Source organism: Passer domesticus, chromosome 9 (assembly GCF_036417665.1).
Source record: "Passer domesticus isolate bPasDom1 chromosome 9, bPasDom1.hap1, whole genome shotgun sequence".
NCBI lineage: Eukaryota > Metazoa > Chordata > Aves > Passeriformes > Passeridae > Passer > Passer domesticus.
The window spans coordinates 14,719,479-14,733,112 of NC_087482.1; the positions used below are offsets into that span (position 1 = coordinate 14,719,479).

The 13,634-nt window shown below is 54.0% G+C and overlaps 2 long non-coding RNA genes across 3 annotated transcripts; both read right to left on the reverse strand.

Moving 5' to 3' along the window:
• Positions 1-3,692: 3,692 nt before the first annotated feature.
• On the reverse strand, positions 3,693-5,333 carry LOC135307198 (uncharacterized). 2 transcript variants are annotated; one of them, XR_010367920.1, is made up of 4 exons: positions 5,242-5,333; positions 4,659-4,736; positions 4,455-4,547; positions 3,693-3,807 (listed from the first exon to the last, which is right to left on the reverse strand). It is a non-coding gene; the product is annotated as an uncharacterized LOC135307198 (long non-coding RNA). The 2 variants fall into 2 exon arrangements; XR_010367919.1 differs by lacking the exon at positions 5,242-5,333 and having other exon boundaries at positions 4,659-4,756.
• Positions 5,334-11,126: 5,793 nt separating this feature from the next.
• LOC135307199 (uncharacterized) lies at positions 11,127-12,767 on the reverse strand. Its single transcript, XR_010367921.1, has 3 exons — positions 12,676-12,767; positions 11,889-12,171; positions 11,127-11,241 (listed from the first exon to the last, which is right to left on the reverse strand). It is a non-coding gene; the product is annotated as an uncharacterized LOC135307199 (long non-coding RNA).
• Positions 12,768-13,634: the final 867 nt, after the last annotated feature.

Here is a 13,634-nt window from a genome sequence, read left to right on the forward strand (position 1 = left end):
GGAGCTCTCCTGCGGCGGCACGACAGCGGCCAATGGGGCCCGGCACCGGCGCCTCGGCCCTCACGCCGGAGCGGGGCCGCTCCCAGGCAGCGGCGGCAGCTGGAGCTGCGGCCCGGGAAGCGGGGCCGGCACAGCCCCACAGCCCCGGGCCCGCCCCTCCCGGCCCCAGTGGCAGAGAGCAGGGATGAGGTGGCAAACCAAGGCACTGGCCACTGGACAGAGCAACACACAAGGCAAATGCCAGGCACGCTTTTTGCCGGACCCCATTGAATCCAGAGCTCTTTTGCTGCTGCAGTGGCATGTCAGCTCCCTCAGAAGCAGCCGAGGCATTTCAGAAAGGGCACTGCAGGGCATGAGCGTGCATATGTCCCACAGCTCTCAGTTGTGCATCTGGAAGGCTGCAAGTGTGGGTGTCTATATGAGAAGAGTTTGTGAGGCTTGCTTCAAGGCTTGAGGCACAGCTCTCTTCTGAACAGAGCCTTGGGCTGCCCTCTCAGGAGGTGGCTATCTCAGAGCTGCTGCTATCTCAGAGAGGCCCATGAGAGACAGCGCAGAGGCGCAGCTGGAGCTGCTGTGGAGAGCAGAGGAGAGGAACAAGGCTGAGGAGCTCAGTGCTTCCTCTTCATCACTTCAAAGGGAAGAGCATTGTCTTGGGACAGTCTTTACCGCCCGAGCAAGAAGTAGAAGGACCCCCCCAAAAGCCCACTGTCCAGAGATGCCTTCAAGCATCTCTCTGGCAATTGCTGCCGGCAATATCCTCCCCACACACTGCAGGCAACAGTCAGCCTCAACAGCAGCTGTGCTGCGTTCCTTGGACAGCAGCTTTGCTGCACTCACACCTCCAGCTTTGGCTGCAGATGGCCCAGCTGGAGCAGGCATGGGCAAAGGCCTGCAGGACCACCGTCAGTCGGACTCGTGAGCCCAGGACAGCAGTTCCCTGGCATGCTGGTTTCTTGCAGTGCCTCGCTTTCTTCATCTGAGACAGGCACTCCGTCACTTCTTTCCACCTGGAAGGCCTTCCTACATTCCATCACTTGAGAAATCCAGCAGGAAATACCCCCATCTATATTGCCTGAGTCTTAATCTCCCTGAACTAAAAGTTAAGTCAAGTCCAAAAACAGGAATAAATGAGCCTGCATCTGCCACACTCCCTCAAGCAAAAGATCACATCAAAGTTTGTGGTAATCGGCGGAAGAAATGCGGCACTCAATATGAGTGATCAGCAAATCTCAAAACTTTATTGGTAGGCACATACATTTATATTGGTGTTAATGAGGCCAATACATATTGCAAAAGGTGAGCTCATTATTGGTTAGTTACTTATCAGCTAACTACACCTACCTTAGCATTCTTGTGGCTACTATGTTGCAGCTGTCCACATCTTTTCTTCATATTTCTAACTAACCATCCTCTCCCCCATCCTGATGTTGCACCAAGGGCTCAGTGCCCTTGCCAGGTTTGGACACTGTCCGCTGACTCCTATCCTCATCTCCTTCTTGCTTAACTAACGGTATTATATCAGTGTGACCTTTGTCAACTAGCTAGCTGTTCACAAAATCCTCCACAAAAGTTCTCTGTTCTATCCCAGCTCTGGGCTTTTTTCCCATACTGCGTGCGACAAGACTGTAATTTTTATTATAATTATAGTCGCTGTTATCCATCTAATTTTTAAGAAGGCTCCTGTGATTGATAGGACATTCCTTCCCCTCTCACACAGCCCGGCTCCAGCTTTCTGCTCCTTGATGCTCCTCTCTTGAAGCTCTTCAGGGAGGGACTGCCACGACCTAAGTCACCACCTCGGGTCTCTTGATGTGCTCACTGCTGGACAGCCATCCCTCGCAGAACATCTTTCCCTCTCTGCCCAGACCTTCCTGATTCAGGGCAGCATCCCAAATGAGCTCCCAGAGAAGTTTCTGCATGTCACTGCTAGCCAGCGTGTCCCCGTGCTGGTGCAGGAAAGCTTTGTGAACGGCCACTGCTGGGAAAGCAGGCTGAGGTGGCACAAGCAGCTCCTGCACTGCAGTGCAAGTTTCTCAGAGCTCCTGTCACAGCCCCAGCCCTGCTCCCAGCTCTGTGCATTCTACCCCAACAGAAACAGCCACACCAGGCAAGAACTTACTGCTTTTGGAAAAATATTTATTTATCAAGATCAAGAAAACAATAATTGTCTGCTAATACCAAGTATCACTATCACTAAATGTACCACTATCACAAAAACAATCACCATCCTCCAATATTAACTATCACTATCGCTAATACAATCATTGTCCTCTAATATCAAATAACGCTATCATTAAAACAATCACTATCCTCTAATATTAACTATCACTATCATTAAAACAACCACCACCCTCTAATATCAAGTATCCCTATCACTATCACTAAAAGAATCACTACCACTATCACTATTTATGACTATCACTATCACTAATACAATCACCCTCCTCTAATATCAAGTAACGCTATCATTGAAACAATCACTATCCCCTAATATTAACTAACGCTATCATTAAAACCATCACTATCCTCTAATATTAACTATCACTATCATTAAAACAACCACCACCCTCTAATATCAAGTGTCCCTATCACTATCACTAAAAGAATCACTACCACTATCACTATTTATGGCTATCACTATCACTAACCATCTATCACTATCACTAATCTTCATCCTCTAACAGATAGTAGTCCTGCAGGTATTGGTAGGAGGGCCAAGAGGATGCTGTGGGCTGAGGTGACTCCAGGGAAATCCAGTGGTCCCGTGAAGAGGTGTTGTCAGCCAGAGCACAGAAGGAGCAGGTGGGCAGAGGTGACGGGTCTGCGCTCATGTTCTTGTGCAGCTGGGCGAGCTCTGCTGCAAAGAGCTCAGGAAACAGGCGGCAGCTGTCCCTGAACCCGTTGCCTTGGGCTCTCTCGCTGCTTCCCGCTCCTTCTCCTGACTCTGCTTCACCTCTAGGCTGACCACAGCTTTCCCAGGAAGAGTCCCAGTCCTGTCCTGTTGCCTCTTTGTCCTCCTGGCTCCTCCTGTAGAAACAGATTTCCAAGAAGACTCCTCACAGATAGGAATTTGGAGCACAGTTTCCTCAGAGCCCTGCTAGGAGCCGCCTGGGCGCTCCTGCATGCTGCAAAGACTTCCTTGCCAATGGCAGCAATTAATAACTGACCTGTCTCTCTTCAGCAGCTGATGCATGACTAGATAGCCAGACACTGCCCCAAGCAGAAGCAAAGCTGAGGCTGCTACTGTCCCTACTAGGATGTAGTACTTGCTCGGGTCACAGTGTCCAGCAGTCTGGGCTTTTTGCCCACCGGATGACCCTGGCAGGAGAAGAGACAATGCAAGAGTCAGCGTTTGTGCTCTGCACTAGGCATAACCCCACAGTGTGCTTCAGCTGCCCAAGGACTGGCACTGCTAGTGGATCAGAACTGACATCTGATGTTGTCTTCAGAGATGGCTTCCTCTGGCTCTGGTGTCTTAGCATCAGGGACCAAGAGGGATCCCATCAAGCTCTCATGCACAAGAGCCCAGTGTGTGCCAGGGAGCAGCACTGCCCCATCTACTCCTCCGGGCTGCAGGCCCGGGCTGCGTGCTGGGCACCTGCAATTCACCCATGGAGAGCACTGCAGGGATACAGCAGAAATGCTGCTCTTTGCCCAAGACAGCATCTAGCAAGCACTCACCTGAATATTCCTCAGGCTCAGCAAGTGTCCTGGTGTCCTCTGTTGGTTCTCTTTTTTCATGTGAGCCTGGCACACTGTCACTTTCTTCCACAGCTAAGGTCTCCGGCACAGTCTCAGAATCTGTCTCTTCAGAAAAACAAAACATTGCACACATTAACCAGAAGCCACTGCCCCTCAGCACAAGCACGGTACCATGGCCTGGGCATTCCGGCAAGCGGCGCTGACGAGGCCGCTGTCCCCCCCAAGACAGGAGGAATCGACAGCTGGATTTTCTGCAGTGCAACAAGAAGTGCAGACCCAAACCAGCCAAGACTTAACCAAATGACCCACAGAAGGAGTACCTTCAGGTTCCCCCTCACCCTTGGACTCCAGCTTCAACCCGTCCCTGAGCCTGAGCTTTGCAAGGGGCAGCCAAGGCTTGCTCTGATGTCATTGCTGCCTCCATGCTGTGCTGAGCGTGTGGCGAACCCAAATTCAGCACTGGCCTTTGCCCAACATCTGGATGCCAATGTCTGCACAGAGCAGCCCTGGCCAGGAATGCTGCAACTGCAGCAGCAGCTGGAGAAGCCCCTGGCAGTCATCTGGAAGAACAGCTGCGAGCGGAGGCTGTGCTGGACCATCTCTAGGGCTCCCTGCAGGAGCTGTGAAATGGAGTGGGCCTGCAGCAGGACTCTGACTGAGTGCTTCTGCCTGTCCAGGATACAGCACATGCCTACAGGAAGCAAAAGCTCAGCTTCCCGGCTGCCAGGGTTAACAGAGTGGGATATACTAACCAGATGGGGCTTCATGCAAGGCTGCCAGGAGCTCCTCTGGAACATCCGGCAATCCTTCAGGGAACTCTTCAGGAACCTTGTCATCCTTCATCCCTATTGTTAGATTTACAAAAGCACGTTAACCTATGACGGTATTTTTCTCGTGAATAAAACAGGGAAAAGGGGCGCTCCTTTTTGTGAAGGCAGGACAGACTGACTACTCACGCTTGAGGTACCAGCTCGGAGTCAGCACGGTATCTGCCCCTCGCTCAGGGGCTGAAAGAGCACTCTCTGTGTCCACAACTACAAGCAAACACCCACAAGAAGTTACCATCATGTGCACTGCCCTCATGGGCACACCTCAAGGCCTGGATGTGGAAGGCACTGCTAGGGCACGCTCAAGCAGGTCTGCATCCTCACAGCTGCAGGGGGGGTCTGGCTGCCCTTGGGACACTGAGCTGGCAGCTCCCACATGAAGGGAAAAGCCGTGGCGTGCCCACACGATCTGTGTGCGGGTCAGCCCTGGAGCCGGGCCAGAAGGCTGGACACCCAGAGCGGAGGGACGGACAGCCACTGCTGAGTGATGGAGAACTGGTGCTGAGCTTCTGGGCCTGGCCCGACCCTCCCCACATCCTTGCTCCTTAGGAAGCTCTCTCCATGCTGCACCCTAAAGCAGCTGCAGCCCCTCACACCTCCCCTGGAGCCTCTGCCCCTCTGCCTGCCCCGTGCTGCCTTCCTGGCTCAGCCATCCCTGCTCCCGGCCCCGCTGCTGCCAGCCAGGGCTGTGTGCTGGCCCCTGCCTGCCTACCTGCTCCCTGCCCAGCTGCTGGAGCACTCTGGGCATTCTGGGCTGGCAGGGCCACGAGAAAGAGCAGCAGGAGGTAGCAGCTCAGGACCATGATCCCCCCTGCTAGCAACACTCTGCTGCTGCTGCTGCTGCTGCTGCTGCTGCTGCAGCGTTGCCCAGAGCGAGCACTGAAGAGCACAGTGGGGCTCTGGAACCTGACATCAAACAGAGCTCTGTGACCTCAGAACAAAGTGATGGCTGTGAAGGCCCCAATGTACGCCCACGTTGCCTGTGAATTCCTGCACCTCCCCTCTACTGAATTTCCTTATTCTGCACAGGAATGGAAGGAGCCAAATGGAGAAGGGCTGGAGTATTTTGGAGGCAGCATTGTGCATGGGAATGCAGAGGCACTCATGTCTTATTCCTCAGAAATTCCCTAGAAGAAGACCTGGATGAAGGCTGCTGTAAAAAGCCCAAATTCAAGAGTGTTTCTTTGGTAGTATTTTTGTCTGAAAGAATTGTGGCAAAAACCTGCTTTTCCCGTGACTTCTGCTACACTTTCATGACCTTTGATGGCAGCACTGCTTCCATCCTCCACTGTCACCCAAACATGGCTGTGCAGTGCTGACGCATCTCCCCCGTCAGCCTGGTTTACTCCCTTTTCCACTTCCAATGCTACTTAAAGCTCTCTCAAGGAGCCCTGCTAACTCTGGAGCCAAGAGCCTTTTTCCCTTTCAGGCAGATGTAGCCCATGTGCCACCATCAGGCCTGCTGTCCTGTAGAGTAACCCACGGTCAAACTCCCACACTGCTGCTGGGAACACCGGGCTGCCGCCTATTCACCTCTAGAGCCTTCCTGGGTCTGGCTCACTGCACGTGGGGGAAGAAAATACCACATGTGCCCCAGATCCCTCAAGCAGTCATCCAGAGCCCCTGAGCTCCCTCTGCCTTGTCCTCGGACACCATCAGGCACCGCCACGGGACACACACAAATGTCTTGGTTGCTGCAGATATCAGGTAACACTGCTGGCCTTTTAGCCGAGCAGCTCTTCTGGCAAATAAATGTGCATGACTTATGTGTGCCAGGCAACCTACGCTCAGAAGCTCTTGGACAGCCTTCTAGAACACCTTTGGTACGGTTGTCCCTGAAGCACTACTTAAGCCCCAGGTGTTTCCAGCTGCAAGCAAAGAGGCACTGACAGATTTCCACCCCTCGGGTCTCTCTCCAAGGCTCGTAAGAGTCCTATGCAGCTGACAAGCTGCAGAAACTCGGCCCATGGCATCCTCTGGAATCAAGCACACATCACTGCCCACCGTGAAGGCCGCAGCCCATAATGAGCAGAGGGCCAGAGCAGGCTGGAGAGTGTCTTGGTGACATCTCCTTCCTACGTAGGACCCAGGCAGGCTGCCCAGCTGCCTCGGCCTTGGCTCTGAGCGCCATCTCGGGCCCTCCATTCCTGCCCCAGGGGAGGCACCGATGAACACGGCCCTCCTTTTTTCCTTAAGGGGCCACACGCCCAGGCTCTCCCTTACCGCGCTCCGCGCCATTGTGCTGCTCGGCGGCCCGTCACCAGCTGCGGCACCAGTGTCCCCAGAGCTCCTGTGCTGCTGCTGAAGCTGCCCGCGGCGTGTGGCCCGGCGGGGCGGCAGCGCTGCCCGCAGCCCGCGGCCTCCTCGTCCCCTGCTGCCGCCATTGCGCACGGGGCCCTGAGGGGCGGGCACGGGGCTGCGGGGCTGTGCCGGCCCCGCTTGCCGGGCCTCAGCCCCAGCTGCTGCCGCTGGCTGGCAGCGACCACTGCAGCAGGAAAACACCTCGGGGTTTACTGGAGTGCATACAAAAACTGCCCCTGGGCTTCTCCTTGTGTGTTGCTCTAGCCACTTGCCAGTCCCTTGCTTGCCCGCTGTTCTTTGCCACTCGCTCTCTATTTTGTTGTCTCTGCAAAGCTTCTTCAACAGTCTCCATCCCGCCCCAGCCCAGCGTTCGCTCTCTCCTGCTCCCTCCTGCTCATTCTGCGTCTCTTCCTCTGTCCCTGCTGCCCCTTCCCGCAGCTCCGGCCCCGTTCCCTGGCCCTCTTTTGCTCCCGTTGTCTCTCCGTTCTGCTTCCTGCCCCTGTCTCTTCGGTCTCTATTTCTCGGCTCCGCTCCCTGGGCCATGCTCGCTTCAGACTCCCAGGCGAACTGCCCCGGCAGCCGCTCTCTGCAGCCGGGACACGGCGGGGAGCTCTCCTGCGGCGGCACGACAGCGGCCAATGGGGCCCGACACCGGCGCCTCGGCCCTCGCGCCGGAGCGGGGCCGCTCCCAGGCAGCGGCGGCAGCTGGAGCTGCGGCCCGGGAAGCGGGGCCGGCACAGCCCCACAGCCCCGGGCCCGCCCCTCCGGGCCCCAGTGGCAGAGAGCAGGGATGAGGTGGCAAACCAAGGCACTGGCCACTGGACAGAGCAACACACAAGGGAAATGCCAGGCACACTTTTTGCCGGACCCCATTGAATCCAGAGCTCTTTTGCTGCTGCAGTGGCATGTCAGCTCCCTCAGAAGCAGCCGAGGCATTTCAGAAAGGGCACTGCAGGGCATGAGCGTGCATATGTCCCACAGCTCTCAGTTGTGCATCTGGAAGGCTGCAAGTGTGGGTGTCTATATGAGAAGAGTTTGTGAGGCTTGCTTCAAGGCTTGAGGCACAGCTCTCTTCTGAACAGAGCCTTGGGCTGCCCTCTCAGGAGGTGGCTATCTCAGAGCTGCTGCTATCTCAGAGAGGCCCATGAGAGACAGCGCAGAGGCGCAGCTGGAGCTGCTGTGGAGAGCAGAGGAGAGGAACAAGGCTGAGGAGCTCAGTGCTTCCTCTTCATCACTTCAAAGGGAAGAGCATTGTCTTGGGACAGTCTTTACCACCCGAGCAAGAAGTAGAAGGACCCCCCCAAAAGCCCACTGTCCAGAGATGCCTTCAAGCATCTCTCTGGCAATTGCTGCCGGCAATATCCTCCCCACACACTGCAGGCAACAGTCAGCCTCAACAGCAGCTGTGCTGCGTTCCTTGGACAGCAGCTTTGCTGCACTCACACCTCCAGCTTTGGCTGCAGATGGCCCAGCTGGAGCAGGCATGGGCAAAGGCCTGCAGGACCACCGTCAGTCGGACTCGTGAGCCCAGGACAGCACTTCCCTGGCATGCTGGTTTCTTGCAGTGCCTCGCTTTCTTCATCTGAGACAGGCACTCCGTCACTTCTTTCCACCTGGAAGGCCTTCCTACATTCCATCACTTGAGAAATCCAGCAGGAAATACCCCCATCTATATTGCCTGAGTCTTAATCTCCCTGAACTAAAAGTTAAGTCAAGTCCAAAAACAGGAATAAATGAGCCTGCATCTGCCACACTCCCTCAAGCAAAAGATCACATCAAAGTTTGTGGTAATCGGCGGAAGAAATGCGGCACTCAATTTGAGTGATCAGCAAATCTCAAAACTTTATTGGTAGGCACATACATTTATATTGGTGTTAATGAGGCCAATACATATTGCAAAAGGTGAGCTCATTATTGGTTAGTTACTTATCAGCTAACTACGCCTACCTTAGCATGCTTGTGGCTACTGTGTTGCAGCTGTCCACATCTTTTCTTCATATTTCTAACTAACCATCCTCTCCCCCATCCTGATGTTGCACCAAGGGCTCAGTGCCCTTGCCAGGTTTGGACACTCCGCTGACTCCTATTCTCATCTCCTTCTTGCTTAACTAACGGTATTATATCAGTGTGACCTTTGTCAACTAGCTAGCTGTTCACAAAATCCTCCACAAAAGTTCTCTGTTCTATTCCAGCTCTGGGCTTTTTTCCCATACTGCGTGCGACAAGACTGTAATTTTTATTATAATTATCGTCGCTGTTATCCATCTAATTTTTAAGAAGGCTCCTGTGATTGATAGGACATTCCTTCCCCTCTCACACAGCCCGGCTCCAGCTTTCTGCTCCTTGATGCTCCTCTCTTGAAGCTCTTCAGGGAGGGACTGCCACGACCTAAGTCACCACCTCGGGTCTCTTGATGTGCTCACTGCTGGACAGCCATCCCTCGCAGAACATCTTTCCCTCTCTGCCCAGACCTTCCTGATTCAGGGCAGCATCCCAAATGAGCTCCCAGAGAAGTTTCTGCATGTCACTGCTAGCCAGCGTGTCCCCGTGCTGGTGCAGGAAAGCTTTGTGAACGGCCACTGCTGGGAAAGCAGGCTGAGGTGGCACAAGCAGCTCCTGCACTGCAGTGCAAGTTTCTCAGAGCTCCTGTCACAGCCCCAGCCCTGCTCCCAGCTCTGTGCATTCTACCCCAACAGAAACAGCCACACCAGGCAAGAACTTACTGCTTTTGGAAAAATATTTATTTATCAAGATCAAGAAAACAATAATTGTCTGCTAATACCAAGTATCACTATCACTAAATGTACCACTATCACAAAAACAATCACCATCCTCCAATATTAACTATCACTATCGCTAATACAATCATTGTCCTCTAATATCAAATAACGCTATCATTAAAACAATCACTATCCTCTAATATTAACTATCACTATCATTAAAACAACCACCACCCTCTAATATCAAGTATCCCTATCACTATCACTAAAAGAATCACTACCACTATCACTATTTATGACTATCACTATCACTAATACAATCACCCTCCTCTAATATCAAGTAACGCTATCATTGAAACAATCACTATCCCCTAATATTAACTAACGCTATCATTAAAACCATCACTATCCTCTAATATTAACTATCACTATCATTAAAACAACCACCACCCTCTAATATCAAGTGTCCCTATCACTATCACTAAAAGAATCACTACCACTATCACTATTTATGGCTATCACTATCACTAACCATCTATCACTATCACTAATCTTCATCCTCTAACAGATAGTAGTCCTGCAGGTATTGGTAGGAGGGCCAAGAGGATGCTGTGGGCTGAGGTGACTCCAGGGAAATCCAGTGGTCCCGTGAAGAGGTGTTGTCAGCCAGAGCACAGAAGGAGCAGGTGGGCAGAGGTGACGGGTCTGCGCTCATGTTCTTGTGCAGCTGGGCGAGCTCTGCTGCAAAGAGCTCAGGAAACAGGCGGCAGCTGTCCCTGAACCCGTTGCCTTGGGCTCTCTCGCTGCTTCCCGCTCCTTCTCCTGACTCTGCTTCACCTCTAGGCTGACCACAGCTTTCCCAGGAAGAGTCCCAGTCCTGTCCTGTTGCCTCTTTGTCCTCCTGGCTCCTCCTGTAGAAACAGATTTCCAAGAAGACTCCTCACAGATAGGAATTTGGAGCACAGTTTCCTCAGAGCCCTGCTAGGAGCCGCCTGGGCGCTCCTGCATGCTGCAAAGACTTCCTTGCCAATGGCAGCAATTAATAACTGACCTGTCTCTCTTCAGCAGCTGATGCATGACTAGATAGCCAGACACTGCCCCAAGCAGAAGCAAAGCTGAGGCTGCTACTGTCCCTACTAGGATGTAGTACTTGCTCGGGTCACAGTGTCCAGCAGTCTGGGCTTTTTGCCCACCGGATGACCCTGGCAGGAGAAGAGACAATGCAAGAGTCAGCGTTTGTGCTCTGCACTAGGCATAACCCCACAGTGTGCTTCAGCTGCCCAAGGACTGGCACTGCTAGTGGATCAGAACTGACATCTGATGTTGTCTTCAGAGATGGCTTCCTCTGGCTCTGGTGTCTTAGCATCAGGGACCAAGAGGGATCCCATCAAGCTCTCATGCACAAGAGCCCAGTGTGTGCCAGGGAGCAGCACTGCCCCATCTACTCCTCCGGGCTGCAGGCCCGGGCTGCGTGCTGGGCACCTGCAATTCACCCATGGAGAGCACTGCAGGGATACAGCAGAAATGCTGCTCTTTGCCCAAGACAGCATCTAGCAAGCACTCACCTGAATATTCCTCAGGCTCAGCAAGTGTCCTGGTGTCCTCTGTTGGTTCTCTTTTTTCATGTGAGCCTGGCACACTGTCACTTTCTTCCACAGCTAAGGTCTCCGGCACAGTCTCAGAATCTGTCTCTTCAGAAAAACAAAACATTGCACACATTAACCAGAAGCCACTGCCCCTCAGCACAAGCACGGTACCATGGCCTGGGCATTCCGGCAAGCGGCGCTGACGAGGCCGCTGTCCCCCCCAAGACAGGAGGAATCGACAGCTGGATTTTCTGCAGTGCAACAAGAAGTGCAGACCCAAACCAGCCAAGACTTAACCAAATGACCCACAGAAGGAGTACCTTCAGGTTCCCCCTCACCCTTGGACTCCAGCTTCAACCCGTCCCTGAGCCTGAGCTTTGCAAGGGGCAGCCAAGGCTTGCTCTGATGTCATTGCTGCCTCCATGCTGTGCTGAGCGTGTGGCGAACCCAAATTCAGCACTGGCCTTTGCCCAACATCTGGATGCCAATGTCTGCACAGAGCAGCCCTGGCCAGGAATGCTGCAACTGCAGCAGCAGCTGGAGAAGCCCCTGGCAGTCATCTGGAAGAACAGCTGCGAGCGGAGGCTGTGCTGGACCATCTCTAGGGCTCCCTGCAGGAGCTGTGAAATGGAGTGGGCCTGCAGCAGGACTCTGACTGAGTGCTTCTGCCTGTCCAGGATACAGCACATGCCTACAGGAAGCAAAAGCTCAGCTTCCCGGCTGCCAGGGTTAACAGAGTGGGATATACTAACCAGATGGGGCTTCATGCAAGGCTGCCAGGAGCTCCTCTGGAACATCCGGCAATCCTTCAGGGAACTCTTCAGGAACCTTGTCATCCTTCATCCCTATTGTTAGATTTACAAAAGCACGTTAACCTATGACGGTATTTTTCTCGTGAATAAAACAGGGAAAAGGGGCGCTCCTTTTTTGTGAAGGCAGGACAGACTGACTACTCACGCTTGAGGTACCAGCTCGGAGTCAGCACGGTATCTGCCCCTCGCTCAGGGGCTGAAAGAGCACTCTCTGTGTCCACAACTACAAGCAAACACCCACAAGAAGTTACCATCACGTGCACTGCCCTCATGGGCACACCTCAAGGCCTGGATGTGGAAGGCACTGCTAGGGCACGCTCAAGCAGGTCTGCATCCTCACAGCTGCAGGGGGGTCTGGCTGCCCTTGGGACACTGAGCTGGCAGCTCCCACATGAAGGGAAAAGCCGTGGCGTGCCCACACGATCTGTGTGCGGGTCAGCCCTGGAGCCGGGCCAGAAGGCTGGACACCCAGAGCGGAGGGACGGACAGCCACTGCTGAGTGATGGAGAACTGGTGCTGAGCTTCCGGGCCTGGCCCGACCCTCCCCACATCCTTGCTCCTTAGGAAGCTCTCTCCATGCTGCACCCTAAAGCAGCTGCAGCCCCTCACACCTCCCCTGGAGCCTCTGCCCCTCTGCCTGCCCCGTGCTGCCTTCCTGGCTCAGCCATCCCTGCTCCCGGCCCCGCTGCTGCCAGCCAGGGCTGTGTGCTGGCCCCTGCCTGCCTACCTGCTCCCTGCCCAGCTGCTGGAGCACTCTGGGCATTCTGGGCTGGCAGGGCCACGAGAAAGAGCAGCAGGAGGTAGCAGCTCAGGACCATGATCCCCCCTGCTAGCAACACTCTGCTGCTGCTGCTGCTGCTGCTGCTGCTGCTGCAGCGTTGCCCAGAGCGAGCACTGAAGAGCACAGTGGGGCTCTGGAACCTGACATCAAACAGAGCTCTGTGACCTCAGAACAAAGTGATGGCTGTGAAGGCCCCAATGTACGCCCACGTTGCCTGTGAATTCCTGCACCTCCCCTCTACTGAATTTCCTTCTTCTGCACAGGAATGGAAGGAGCCAAATGGAGAAGGGCTGGAGTATTTTGGAGGCAGCATTGTGCATGGGAATGCAGAGGCACTCATGTCTTATTCCTCAGAAATTCCCTAGAAGAAGACCTGGATGAAGGCTGCTGTAAAAAGCCCAAATTCAAGAGTGTTTCTTTGGTAGTATTTTTGTCTGAAAGAATTGTGGCAAAAACCTGCTTTTCCCGTGACTTCTGCTACACTTTCATGACCTTTGATGGCAGCACTGCTTCCATCCTCCACTGTCACCCAAACATGGCTGTGCAGTGCTGACGCATCTCCCCCGTCAGCCTGGTTTACTCCCTTTTCCACTTCCAATGCTACTTAAAGCTCTCTCAAGGAGCCCTGCTAACTCTGGAGCCAAGAGCCTTTTTCCCTTTCAGGCAGATGTAGCCCATGTGCCACCATCAGGCCTGCTGTCCTGTAGAGTAACCCACGGTCAAACTCCCACACTGCTGCTGGGAACACCGGGCTGCCGCCTATTCACCTCTAGAGCCTTCCTGGGTCTGGCTCACTGCACGTGGGGGAAGAAAATACCACATGTGCCCCAGATCCCTCAAGCAGTCATCCAGAGCCCCTGAGCTCCCTCTGCCTTGTCCTCGGACACCATCAGGCACCGCCACGG